The 10,034-nt window shown below is 45.4% G+C and overlaps 1 long non-coding RNA gene across 1 annotated transcript; it reads right to left on the bottom strand.

Annotated features, from left to right (window-relative positions):
• Positions 1-1,189: 1,189 nt before the first annotated feature.
• On the bottom strand, positions 1,190-9,798 carry LOC133070797 (uncharacterized). The gene is made up of 3 exons (XR_009696219.1): positions 9,449-9,798; positions 2,091-2,243; positions 1,190-1,960 (listed from the first exon to the last, which is right to left on the bottom strand). It is a non-coding gene; the product is annotated as an uncharacterized LOC133070797 (long non-coding RNA).
• Between the last annotated feature and the right edge of the window lie 236 nt (positions 9,799-10,034).

Genomic DNA, 10,034 nt, shown 5'->3' with positions numbered 1-10,034 from the left:
ACCCCTACAGCCTGAGTCTGCAACAAGAGGAGCCCCCGCAGTGAGACTCCCGCACACCATGCGTAGCGCTCGCCACAACTAGAGAAAAGCCCGCATAGCAACGAAGACCCAGCACTGCCAAAACACATAAAAAAAACACTGGTAAAAGAAAGGAGAATTCTACATTATCTCGATTTAATAATATCTTTTCAAAAGCTCATGCAATTTTGTTTTCCACTGCAGAGTTTATCTTAGTGGAATTAATGTTAAGATATTTCAAATTATAGTAGATTACAATGGGCGCTTTTAGACTACGTCTGGCTTGCAGCCCCACCCAGCACATCTGTGACATCTGGGATAAAGATGTCCAGCTCTAGCTTGCTTAGCCCAAAATACGTGAGGTGGTGCTTCTGCAGTAGAGTTTGAAAAGGTTAAAAACAAAAAGAAAAATCAATGCAACTTTCTCTTTAACATTATGGAGTAGTGGGGGCAGTTGACCGGGACTTTCTGGTGTTTGCATGAGTGTCCTAAGTCCTTGAGCCCTCTCAGTCCAGCAAATCAGGGCGGCAGGTCAGCCTGCAGAGGATGGGAGGAAAACCCACACGAGTTGGTTCCCTTCTGCCGTGTGACTCTTCCTCTGGAGTCCGGCTCAGGGAACAGGGAGCCGTCTCGTCTTCATTTTCCCAGGGCAGCTGTGCTGGGAGGTTATTTTGAAAGGCAGGCAGTCCACGAAAGACACATAGACCCATGTGATGATAAGGTTAGGGCTTAGTACAATGAATAAATTGCTCGTTTTTTGAATTGAATAAATATAGTTCATTCTAGGCAAAGCTGCCTCTGTCATGCTGCCGGGGCCTATTAAAATTTGGATTATCACTTGTCTGTGGCAGCTTTAACTTTTCCAGTTATTTTTTCTAATATTTTAATGTTTAGCATTCATAAACCTGCAGCCCGTGTCTTCTCCTGTCTCTTTTGCATACCTTGTCTGCCCTATTTAGATTATTTTAGCAACTCTTCACACTTCTGCCCCTTTCACATGTCCTTGCAGGGGTGGAGGAGGAACTGGGATGTCAGAAGTCACCAGACGCTATGCCATCAGCAGGACCATGTTCTTGGGCAGAAGTGTGTGAACTACACTTAAGCTCCCAGGAGGTTGAAAGTCCCCCCCCCCCCACCCTACCCAGTCTCCTGTCTCAATCTCATTGCCTCTCAAGATATTAAATCTACTTTTAGCTAATAACTTGTAAGGGTTTATATATTTTTTTTCCACTTGTTCAGTCGTTAAGCCATGTCCAACTGTTTTGTGACCCCTGTAGACTGTAGCCTGCCAGGCTCTATCCATGGGATTCTCCAGGCAGGAATACCAGAGTGGGTTGCCATTTCCTTGTCCAGGGGATCTTCCTGACACAGAGATTGAGCCAACGTCCCCTGCATTGGCAGGCGGATTCTCTACCATTGAGCCACCTGGGAAGCTCCCTTCCCCCACCTCCCAGAGTCTCCCCTCTTTCCTTATTCAGATCCAGCCACAGATTCAAGCCTAGCTATATGGTCTTTGCATCTGCTCCAACCTCACAGGTGAAAACTGGAGGCTATTCTCAGATGTAGGAGACCGTTTGGTGATCTTTTCGGTAAATACAGAAGCGAAGATGGGGAGAAAGAACAATATCTAATAGATCCAACTCCTGAGTCCAAGCAGACAGTTTAACCCTTGGGTCATCGCGTTTGTATTCCACTTATTGGATTGCTAATAGATTTTCTTCATTTGTGTGCGATGTTGCAAATGATGTGTGGAGGCCGGCCGGTTCTCTAGCGCCCGGACCAGAGGTCCACCTGTATGGAGCCGGCGTTAAAAGCTGCAGGAGCTGCTGCCTCCTGACGACATCCCAGCTGTAGACTAGCGATCGCAGTCCTCGGGTGGCGGGTTTAATTATCGGCGCGGCGATACCATCAGCAACTGTGTAATTGCGTGTCAGTTTCCTGGCTGTTGGGTATGAAAAGGGGAACCAGTGAAATGATGATTGTGGAAGCGGTAGACTCATATTTAAACAATTCAAAATGTGTAACTGGCAGTGTCATTAAACAGAGAGAGTCTGACCCCAGCTGTCACTTACTTTTCCTTATGCAGATTTGTTCATGCTGTCTGTCAAAGAGCTCCATGGGCTGAAATGGGACAGAAGAGGTGACATAATTCTCAGAGCAAAGAGGGCTGCTTGCCTTAACTCCGCAGAGGCGTTCTTTTAGCCTAAACAAATACGACTGCCAAACTGTAAATAAACCAAGACCATTACAGGAAATTCTATAGACTTTTGCTGATGAATACACAAAAGCAGAATATCAAACAGACATCCTCCCCTTAAACAATGTAAGTCAAAGCTGCCTGATTGCCAGATACTTAAAGAATAAGCACTGTGACGATTAGAAGGACTTCTTTTTGAAGAAGAAAATGAAATGACTCTTTTAATTGTAGACTAAAATTTTGAGGGCAAGGTGGAAAAAAAATGTGGAGCTCATTTTGAAAAATGCTCAGTAGAGAAATGTGATTGGATGAAATTATGACACAGATTTCAACTTCAATCTGGCTTAGGTTGTAGGTTGTTATGGCCTCAGATGCTTTGAATACAATTGAGAAAATTGAAATATGCTATATAAACAAAGGTTAAAAATAGACCTGAGTGGCTTTCTAAGAAAGGTGGGTTAAGAAGTATGGAACACTCAAATTTCTGCAAATGTAATTGCATAACTCTGCATCCCACCAATTACACACTTCCAGGATATGGGAGAAATGCACATTCCTTCTCAAAAACTTCATTTACTGGTATTCGAAAAAAGAGCTGGATAATCAAGGGTTAAGTCTGCATGCATGCAAAAACAAACGAAAGGAGAGTTTATAAAATGAACTGTGGAGGTTAAGTGTGGGGGTTAAACTAACACAATGAACTGTGAACACAAAGAAAAATGTTTCTTTAATTTTTAAAATGTTTTCATTTCTCATAATAAACTGAACTTGCAGTTGCATACAAACAACATTATTTCATACCCTGAAGACACTGCAATTTAAAGCTTTTGGAACTCAAATTGATTCTGGAAGCAATGCTATAACTACAGAGGCGCCGTGGCAATCGTGATCTTCTGAAGGGCATCAAACTGCACCTCGAGTAGCACATTTGAAAGCAAACACGGGCTCGTGTGCACACACAGGTAGGAGGCATTTAAAACAGGGTCAACATTGCATTTATTTCTAGTTTCAAAGGCAAAGTTACTGATTTCCTCACAGGCTAATGGAAGCCATATTAATTGCCACGGTACATTCAGATTTGAAAGTAATAAATAGGCACATATTAAATCCTCTAAGGATTAATTTGTATTTTATCAGCTGTGAAAAGGGCAATTTTTTACATATCTCGACTTAAGAGGTAGCCTTATTAGGCGTTCATTGGAAAACAAATTCTGCATATATTTTGCAGCAAGGTTTAAAAAAAATCATTTTTTCCTCCTCAAAAGTAGTAGGGTGCAACTAGGGAAGCAATTAGTATTTATATCCTAGACAAACACAGTGTTGGAGTGTTCTGACTTTTAAATATTTGTATGGCTAGTTAAGGGAAAAGATGATAGAAAATGATGCATTGTTATATATTTTATTATACTGGACACAGGGGTATTTAAGGGGCTTCAGACAACATTGTGTGCCTGTTGTGTGTGACTTGTCGAGGTATGGTGACAGTTATTTATTTTCATGTGGATAGCATCCAGAAATGCTAACGTTCCTGTTGGGTTGGCCGTGAAGCAGCAGGTGGAAGGTGTATTGCATGCGGTCCCATGGCCAAATCGCTTGGTAGCTAGTGGAGAGGCCTGGGGCCTTGGCTGGTGTTGGTGAAATCTCTCTGTGGGCATGGCTGGTGGTTCTTCACTCTCATTATCTCTGGGAAGTGGGGCCATCTGAGAAGAGCCCACTTTCCTATGTCTAAGCAAGGGATAAAAGCTGAAAAGTATTCAACAAACCCATATTTCTCTTTCCTTTAGAGAACTGGTTATCACATTTTCCCCCCCAAAATGTTAAGTGGTCCAGTTAAATCAAGGAACTAGGTGAAAAAAAAAAATGGTCAGACTTCGCTGGTGGCCCAGGGGTTAAGAATCGGCCTGCCAATGCAGGGAACATGGGTTTGATCCCCGATCTGGTGAATCCCACATGCCTCGGAACAGCTAAGCCCAAGAGCTACAACTACTGAGCCCACATGCTTGGAGTCTCTGTGCCCCGCTGCAAGAGAAGCCACTACAGTGAGAAACCCACACTCGGCAACTCGAGAGTGGCCACTGCTGTCCGCAACTGCAACGAAGATCCAACACAGCCAAAAAATTAAAAAGAAAATTGTCCTCTGCAGCATGTGTCCTCGAATGGCTTGTCTGGTTTTATCTGAAAGTTCCCTGGAGAGATCACGCCCACAACTTCTTCTGGAAGTCTGCTCTGCAGTCTAATAGATCTTATTGTCAAATGCTTTGTTAAACTTTTACTGGAAGATGTGTATTGCACTCAGCATTGGCAGTTCTTGAAATTCTATCAGGGAAGTGCAATCAAATTGGTCTCCCATGACTTGCTCTTTGGTTGACGTGGAATGGGTTCCCCTCTGCTTCTGGCATTTTCTACAGAGAGAGTGATGGACTCGCCTCCCCTTCCCTTCCCTTCAGCCTCCTACAGGCACCCTGCTCATCATCAGGAAGCTCGTGTCTCAGGGAGCACAGCCAGTGATTTTGTTTCAATTTTGCAAAATCGTGCCACATGAATTTAAACTTCTAGAGATGGAACGTGCCTAGCCTTTCGTGCTAGAAATCCCTAACCTGGGCAGTGGTACCCATTCGCTGGGGTTCAGCTTCCGTGCTATGGCCTGGCCCTCTCTTCCCTTTTGAATGACTTTGTGTGACTGAGCTATTTTAAATGGTTCTGCTCTGCTTTCAGTTTACTGCTGAACTGAAAAAGTTTTTATTTGCAAATAAATAAATAGCTTACTCCCCTGGCTCTTCCAGGAATTTGCAGCATCTTCTATGTTCCCTTCCTCTGGACACTCCAGCGGCCCTTTGACTAATGAGGTGACCTTAAGAGAAGTTCTTGGCTGGATGTCCAGTGTGGTTGGCGTGGTGGTGACAAGTGTGAATTGCAGGCAAGGCAAATAGTCTCACACAGTTGCTTCTGCTTGGCCAGTAAGCCTGTGCGCTCAGGCTCAGGCCACAGATAACTTCTGTCACCGTAGATTAACGGGATTCCAGCAAAGTGTTAACTGCCCATGATCAGGCGTCCTCACACAGTCAAGAGTCACTCAGTACCACTGATCTTAGGTGTTGGTACTTGACTGTCCTTTGTAAGGAAATACAGGTTTACATGAATGAGTTTCAATTCTGCCTCTTTGAGCCAAATCCCTACCAATCTACAGAAAAGAGCATGTGACATATTTGACCCATGGGCTCCCTAGATTATTTTTCAATGAAAGATTTAAAGGAGAAACAAACAAAACAGGGAAAAAATCCCCCAAATTCTTCCATAAGCACCAGGCTCTCTCAAGAACCCAGTGGCTTATAGACTGTTCATCTCAAAGTGTGGTCAGACCACCTGGGGGCCTCCTTCTCTGTCATTTCTACTCCCTGGCCTCCACCTGTGCCCCCAGCTGCTCTAGACTCAGGTTCTGACATGCTCAGGAACTGACTCCTCCTGATTGTGGGGTCCCAGGGAGGGGCGTGAGCCAGTAGGGTGCCCCGGGGGCCAGGTGATGGGGTTCTGGAGGGACACGGCCTTATCTGCTGACCCTGGAGACCCATGTCTGAGAGATGACTGTCCAGGCGTCTCAGCATCAGCTGTAGCACCTGAACTATTTTCTTGCGATTGGGAAATTGGCATAATCATGTGGTTTGTTCATTTCATTTCTGGCATTACTCTCTGTGGGAACAATGACAAACCCCACTGGAGCATATTGAGGTGGTCATGATGAACTCTCTAGACTGGATGTCTTCATGGAGTCTATTGACTTACCCATGAATTGTATGAGAATTGCTGAAGCTGCTGTTTAGACCTCGCTTTAGAACGAGTGTTGCCAGCCATGTCACCAGGACCTCGCTGGGGACCTGAAACTCTATTTCAGCTGAGATGCATCAGCCAGGAGCATGGCCATCTTGTCTCAGCAGCGTTCTCCCAGCCACAGACCGCCAGGGCTGAGAAAAGACGTGTCTTCCTCTGCTGAAACACTTGACCACCTTTCCTATGAGAGCATGCCATTGTAAGACATAGTTGTGTACAAGATAGCATGCATTTTGAGGTACATATTCTTTTTTATTTCTGTATCAAACAGGATTTCTGGCATCTGGTCTAGTTAACTGATGAGATGAAACTGGGTTCACCATCCTTCTTTATTACACCTTGGGTTTTCCTCATCACGCGCTTCCTCAAAGGACAGAGACAAAAAACTACCTTTTCACAAGTTCAAGGCGTGAGCTGACTGCATTTGAAATGCTACCCTCAGTGACTGCGGTCAATGTTTTAAGTGTGGAGCAATCACACACTAAAATGACTCAAGAAACACACTTTGTAGAGAGATTGCTATTGCTTCTCCATGGCAATTGTAATATTTAGAAAGAAGCATACTTTCCCTAAACTTTACCCACTTGTATGCAAGTAAAATAATTTTTTCCCTAGAAATCTATATTCTGGGTATATATTGTCACCTGTGTGTGTGTGTGTGTGTGTGTGCTAAGTCGCTTCAGTTGTGTCCAACTCTTTGTGACCCTATGAACTGTAGTCTGCCAGGCTCCTCTGGCCATGGGATTCTCAAGGCAAGAATACTGGAGTGGGTTGCCATGTCCTGCTCCAGTGGACCTTCCTGACCCAGGGATTGAACCCCCATCTCCTGTGTGTCCTGAATTAGCAGGCGGGTTCTTTACCACTAGTGCCACCTGGGAAGCCCGTATCATCACCTAAGTATTGCTAAAAGTTTTCTTCCAAGTTGTGTGAGTCTTAGCTTCATTAGTATTTTATAATTTAAGGCAGCTATGCAATTACTTTTCATTTTTTTTCCTGCTTACAAGGAAAATTCAGGCTTCTCACAGAAAATTCTCAAAGTATAGAAAAGTAAGAAGAAGCAGCACTTGCCCTCAATTCTACTCACCGAAGGCTCTCTAGCAGAGGGTTGTATTTTTGGCTAATGTGATAAGCTTTTAAAGTTTCAAAAACGATGTTTTGAACTAGTACAGTTTTTATCCTCTCATCTTAAGATATTTATAAGTTCATTTTAAAAGCTTTCCATATGATCGATGAAGTGCCCAAGATTTACTGGGAATACCTTTATTCATTCATCTTTAACGTTTCCTGAAAAGCCTGAATTTAAGCTCTGTGTGAGTGCTGACACCATTTTTCATTTCATCAGGAATCTGTTTAGCTTTCATCTGGGCCGACATATCAGGACCAGACGAAGGGAGTGGAGGACCCCAGGCCCACCCAGTGCCAGAAGGGTACCAAGGTCTGGCAGAGGTTGCCAGCCCGGGCCCATGTGCCTGGGGTCTGGATCACATAGAGGGAGCCCTGCACGGATGTCCATGTGGCAGCAGGCCCTGGGTATAGTCAGCTATGAGGCCACTGTGTCTGCTTGTAAGCCCCACGCCTAAACCTCAGATAGGGTCCACTACTTAATTGTGTGCATTTTGGTTTCCGAGAAATTTGGAAAGAATTGTGGCTGGTCCGGTCAAAGGCATGGGTTTGTTTTACAAGGATATTTGTAGAAATAACTCGGATGAAAAAGACTCATTTAAGACTGTTGTCATCTCTCTTATCAGCCACCCGAAGTCCTGCCCATCAATTTGGGAGCTTTTACTGAAATCTCAGAACACATCATCTAATGAAAAAAGTCAACTGCAGAGGAAACCTGTGCCAACAATGTGGGTATGTGAAGAGGTGACAAGTCTGGAAGAAAAGTCAGAGGGGTTGGTCCCCAGGCCCACCAGGCAGTTTCTTCCAGGGGGTGAGTCGTGGCCAAGGGAGTGATCATGGGCGTGATGTGGGCTGCATGTCATTGTCTCCAAGGACACGCATGTTCAGTAACATCAGAGAGCACACACTTGGACTCGGGGGTGCGGGCAGGAAGCACTGAGCCATGCTCCATTTTCAGGGAGGTCAGGAGCAGACACGAGGACCTAAAGCAGAAAACCCGGGCCTTCTCTCTATTCAGGGGCAGGATTCTGCCCCATCCAGGGTCTCCAGCAAGGAGTGTGAGGTCAGAGATGTCACCCCTGGTCACTAGGGCGGCTGTCCATGCTTTAGACGGGCTGTGTGTCTGGAATCTGAGCACCCGTGGCCAGCTGTCCACACACTTGGGGAGAGCAAGTGGGAATGTTTGCCTCCAGGCTGCGGCAGGGTGCCCATTGGGCCCTGACTTGGTACCACGTTTAGACCAGAGCATCGTGGGATGCAGCGTGTGGGGGGACCGACTCGGGGCAGCAGGTGCAGGGCCCCAGCAGCACTGAGCTGCCATCAGCCCGTGGGGTCCGGAGCCGGGAGAAAGCCCCCAGGGTCATCCAACCAGAAGGAAGGAAGCTGAAGGCGAATGCAGAAGCAGCTCAGCAGAAACGGAAGGTGAGTGTGTGCCTGTGTATGCATGCATGTGTGTGTACGTGTGTGTATGCATGCATGTGTGTGAGTAAGGAGAGCAGTGAGTGGATGAGACCGAGGGGGGACGAGGACACACGTTGTTTTCTGCAGAGGTCTTTTGACTCCACATTATTTTGGAAGAAATATTTATCCTTCAGGGGTTTGAAGAGACTGTGAGAGCACGTTTTCACAGCACATGCACACATACATGCAACATATGTGTGTAAACACATGCGTGTGTGTGTAGGTGTGCATGTAACTGTGTTCCTATTTTTATAGAAATAGGGACAGTTTATTAAGAAAAGTTAGAAATAAACAATGTAAGGTCTTACTGTATAGCAAGGAGCTATATTCAATATTTTCAGATAAAGCATAATGGAAAAGAATATTAAAAAGGATTATATACGTGTATAATTGAGTCACTTTGCTGTGGAGCAGAAATGAACACAGCATTGAAAATCAAATATGCTTCAGTAAAAAAAAAATTAAAAAAGAAAAGTTAAATGCTGCTTTCACAATTTCTTCAAACCCCTGAAAGATATATATTTCTCCTAAAATAATGCATACTCAAAAGACATCGTTGAAAACAACGTGGGTACTTGTCCCCGCTCAGTCTCATAGACACACCGTTCTCCTTTCTCAGACCCTGACTCTGGGTCCAAGTGTGGCAGCTGGCGCACAGCCATGTCATAACACATGTCGCACACGTGTAACTCCCCCAAACCTACTGATCGGCCCCTCCGTGGTTCCCCACTTTAGTTTTCTCAGAAGGAAAATCTGTTCCCCCGAGGAGAAGCGAACCTCGCATAGACCTTTAACAGCCTCAGCACAAACGATGTAGTCACTTACATGAGTTTCCTTGTAAAGCCCTTGCCTGGTTCCAGTCTCTTGCCCCGCACTTCGATCAATAAGGTGCTATTCGCTTTTGCAGCCTTGGCCAGTGGTTTCCTGCTTTTGAATGAGTTGTTGAATCAAACATTAGGTAGGCAGCCATCCACTTCTCCATCCACTTTTGACTTGTGGACACGGACTAGCCAGCAGCCCTGGGGGAATCTCTGCCTGTCAGGAGTAGGTTCAGGATAAACCTTCTAATCCGTCTTCTCCATCTGATTCTTCTTGCCTTCCCTTCCCCTGTATCTTTCCTGCTCTGCGATGTCTTGCCTGTGACACCTACAGACAGACGAACCATAACACACCGCCTTCTGTCTTCAGTCTGGGATGGCCTCTGCCCTTTTCCCACGCTCAAGTCCCCTCCCTGCTGCTCTCCGCACTCCCTCGGGGCATAGTTTTGGGAATACAATGTGCTTCAAGGCCTGGGGCAAGTTCTCCCATCAACATCCTGCCAAGTCCCCGAATTTGGAGTCTCTGGTTCAGTTGTGTCCCCAACACCAAAGGCCAAATGCTAGCCTCGGAACATCCCCTGGTGAAACTTAAT

This window comes from Dama dama, chromosome 15 (genome assembly GCF_033118175.1).
Source record: "Dama dama isolate Ldn47 chromosome 15, ASM3311817v1, whole genome shotgun sequence".
Classification (NCBI taxonomy): Eukaryota; Metazoa; Chordata; class Mammalia; order Artiodactyla; family Cervidae; genus Dama; species Dama dama.
The sequence above is the reverse complement of the archived record's forward strand: the minus strand, read 5'-3'. Positions and strand labels throughout refer to the sequence as shown.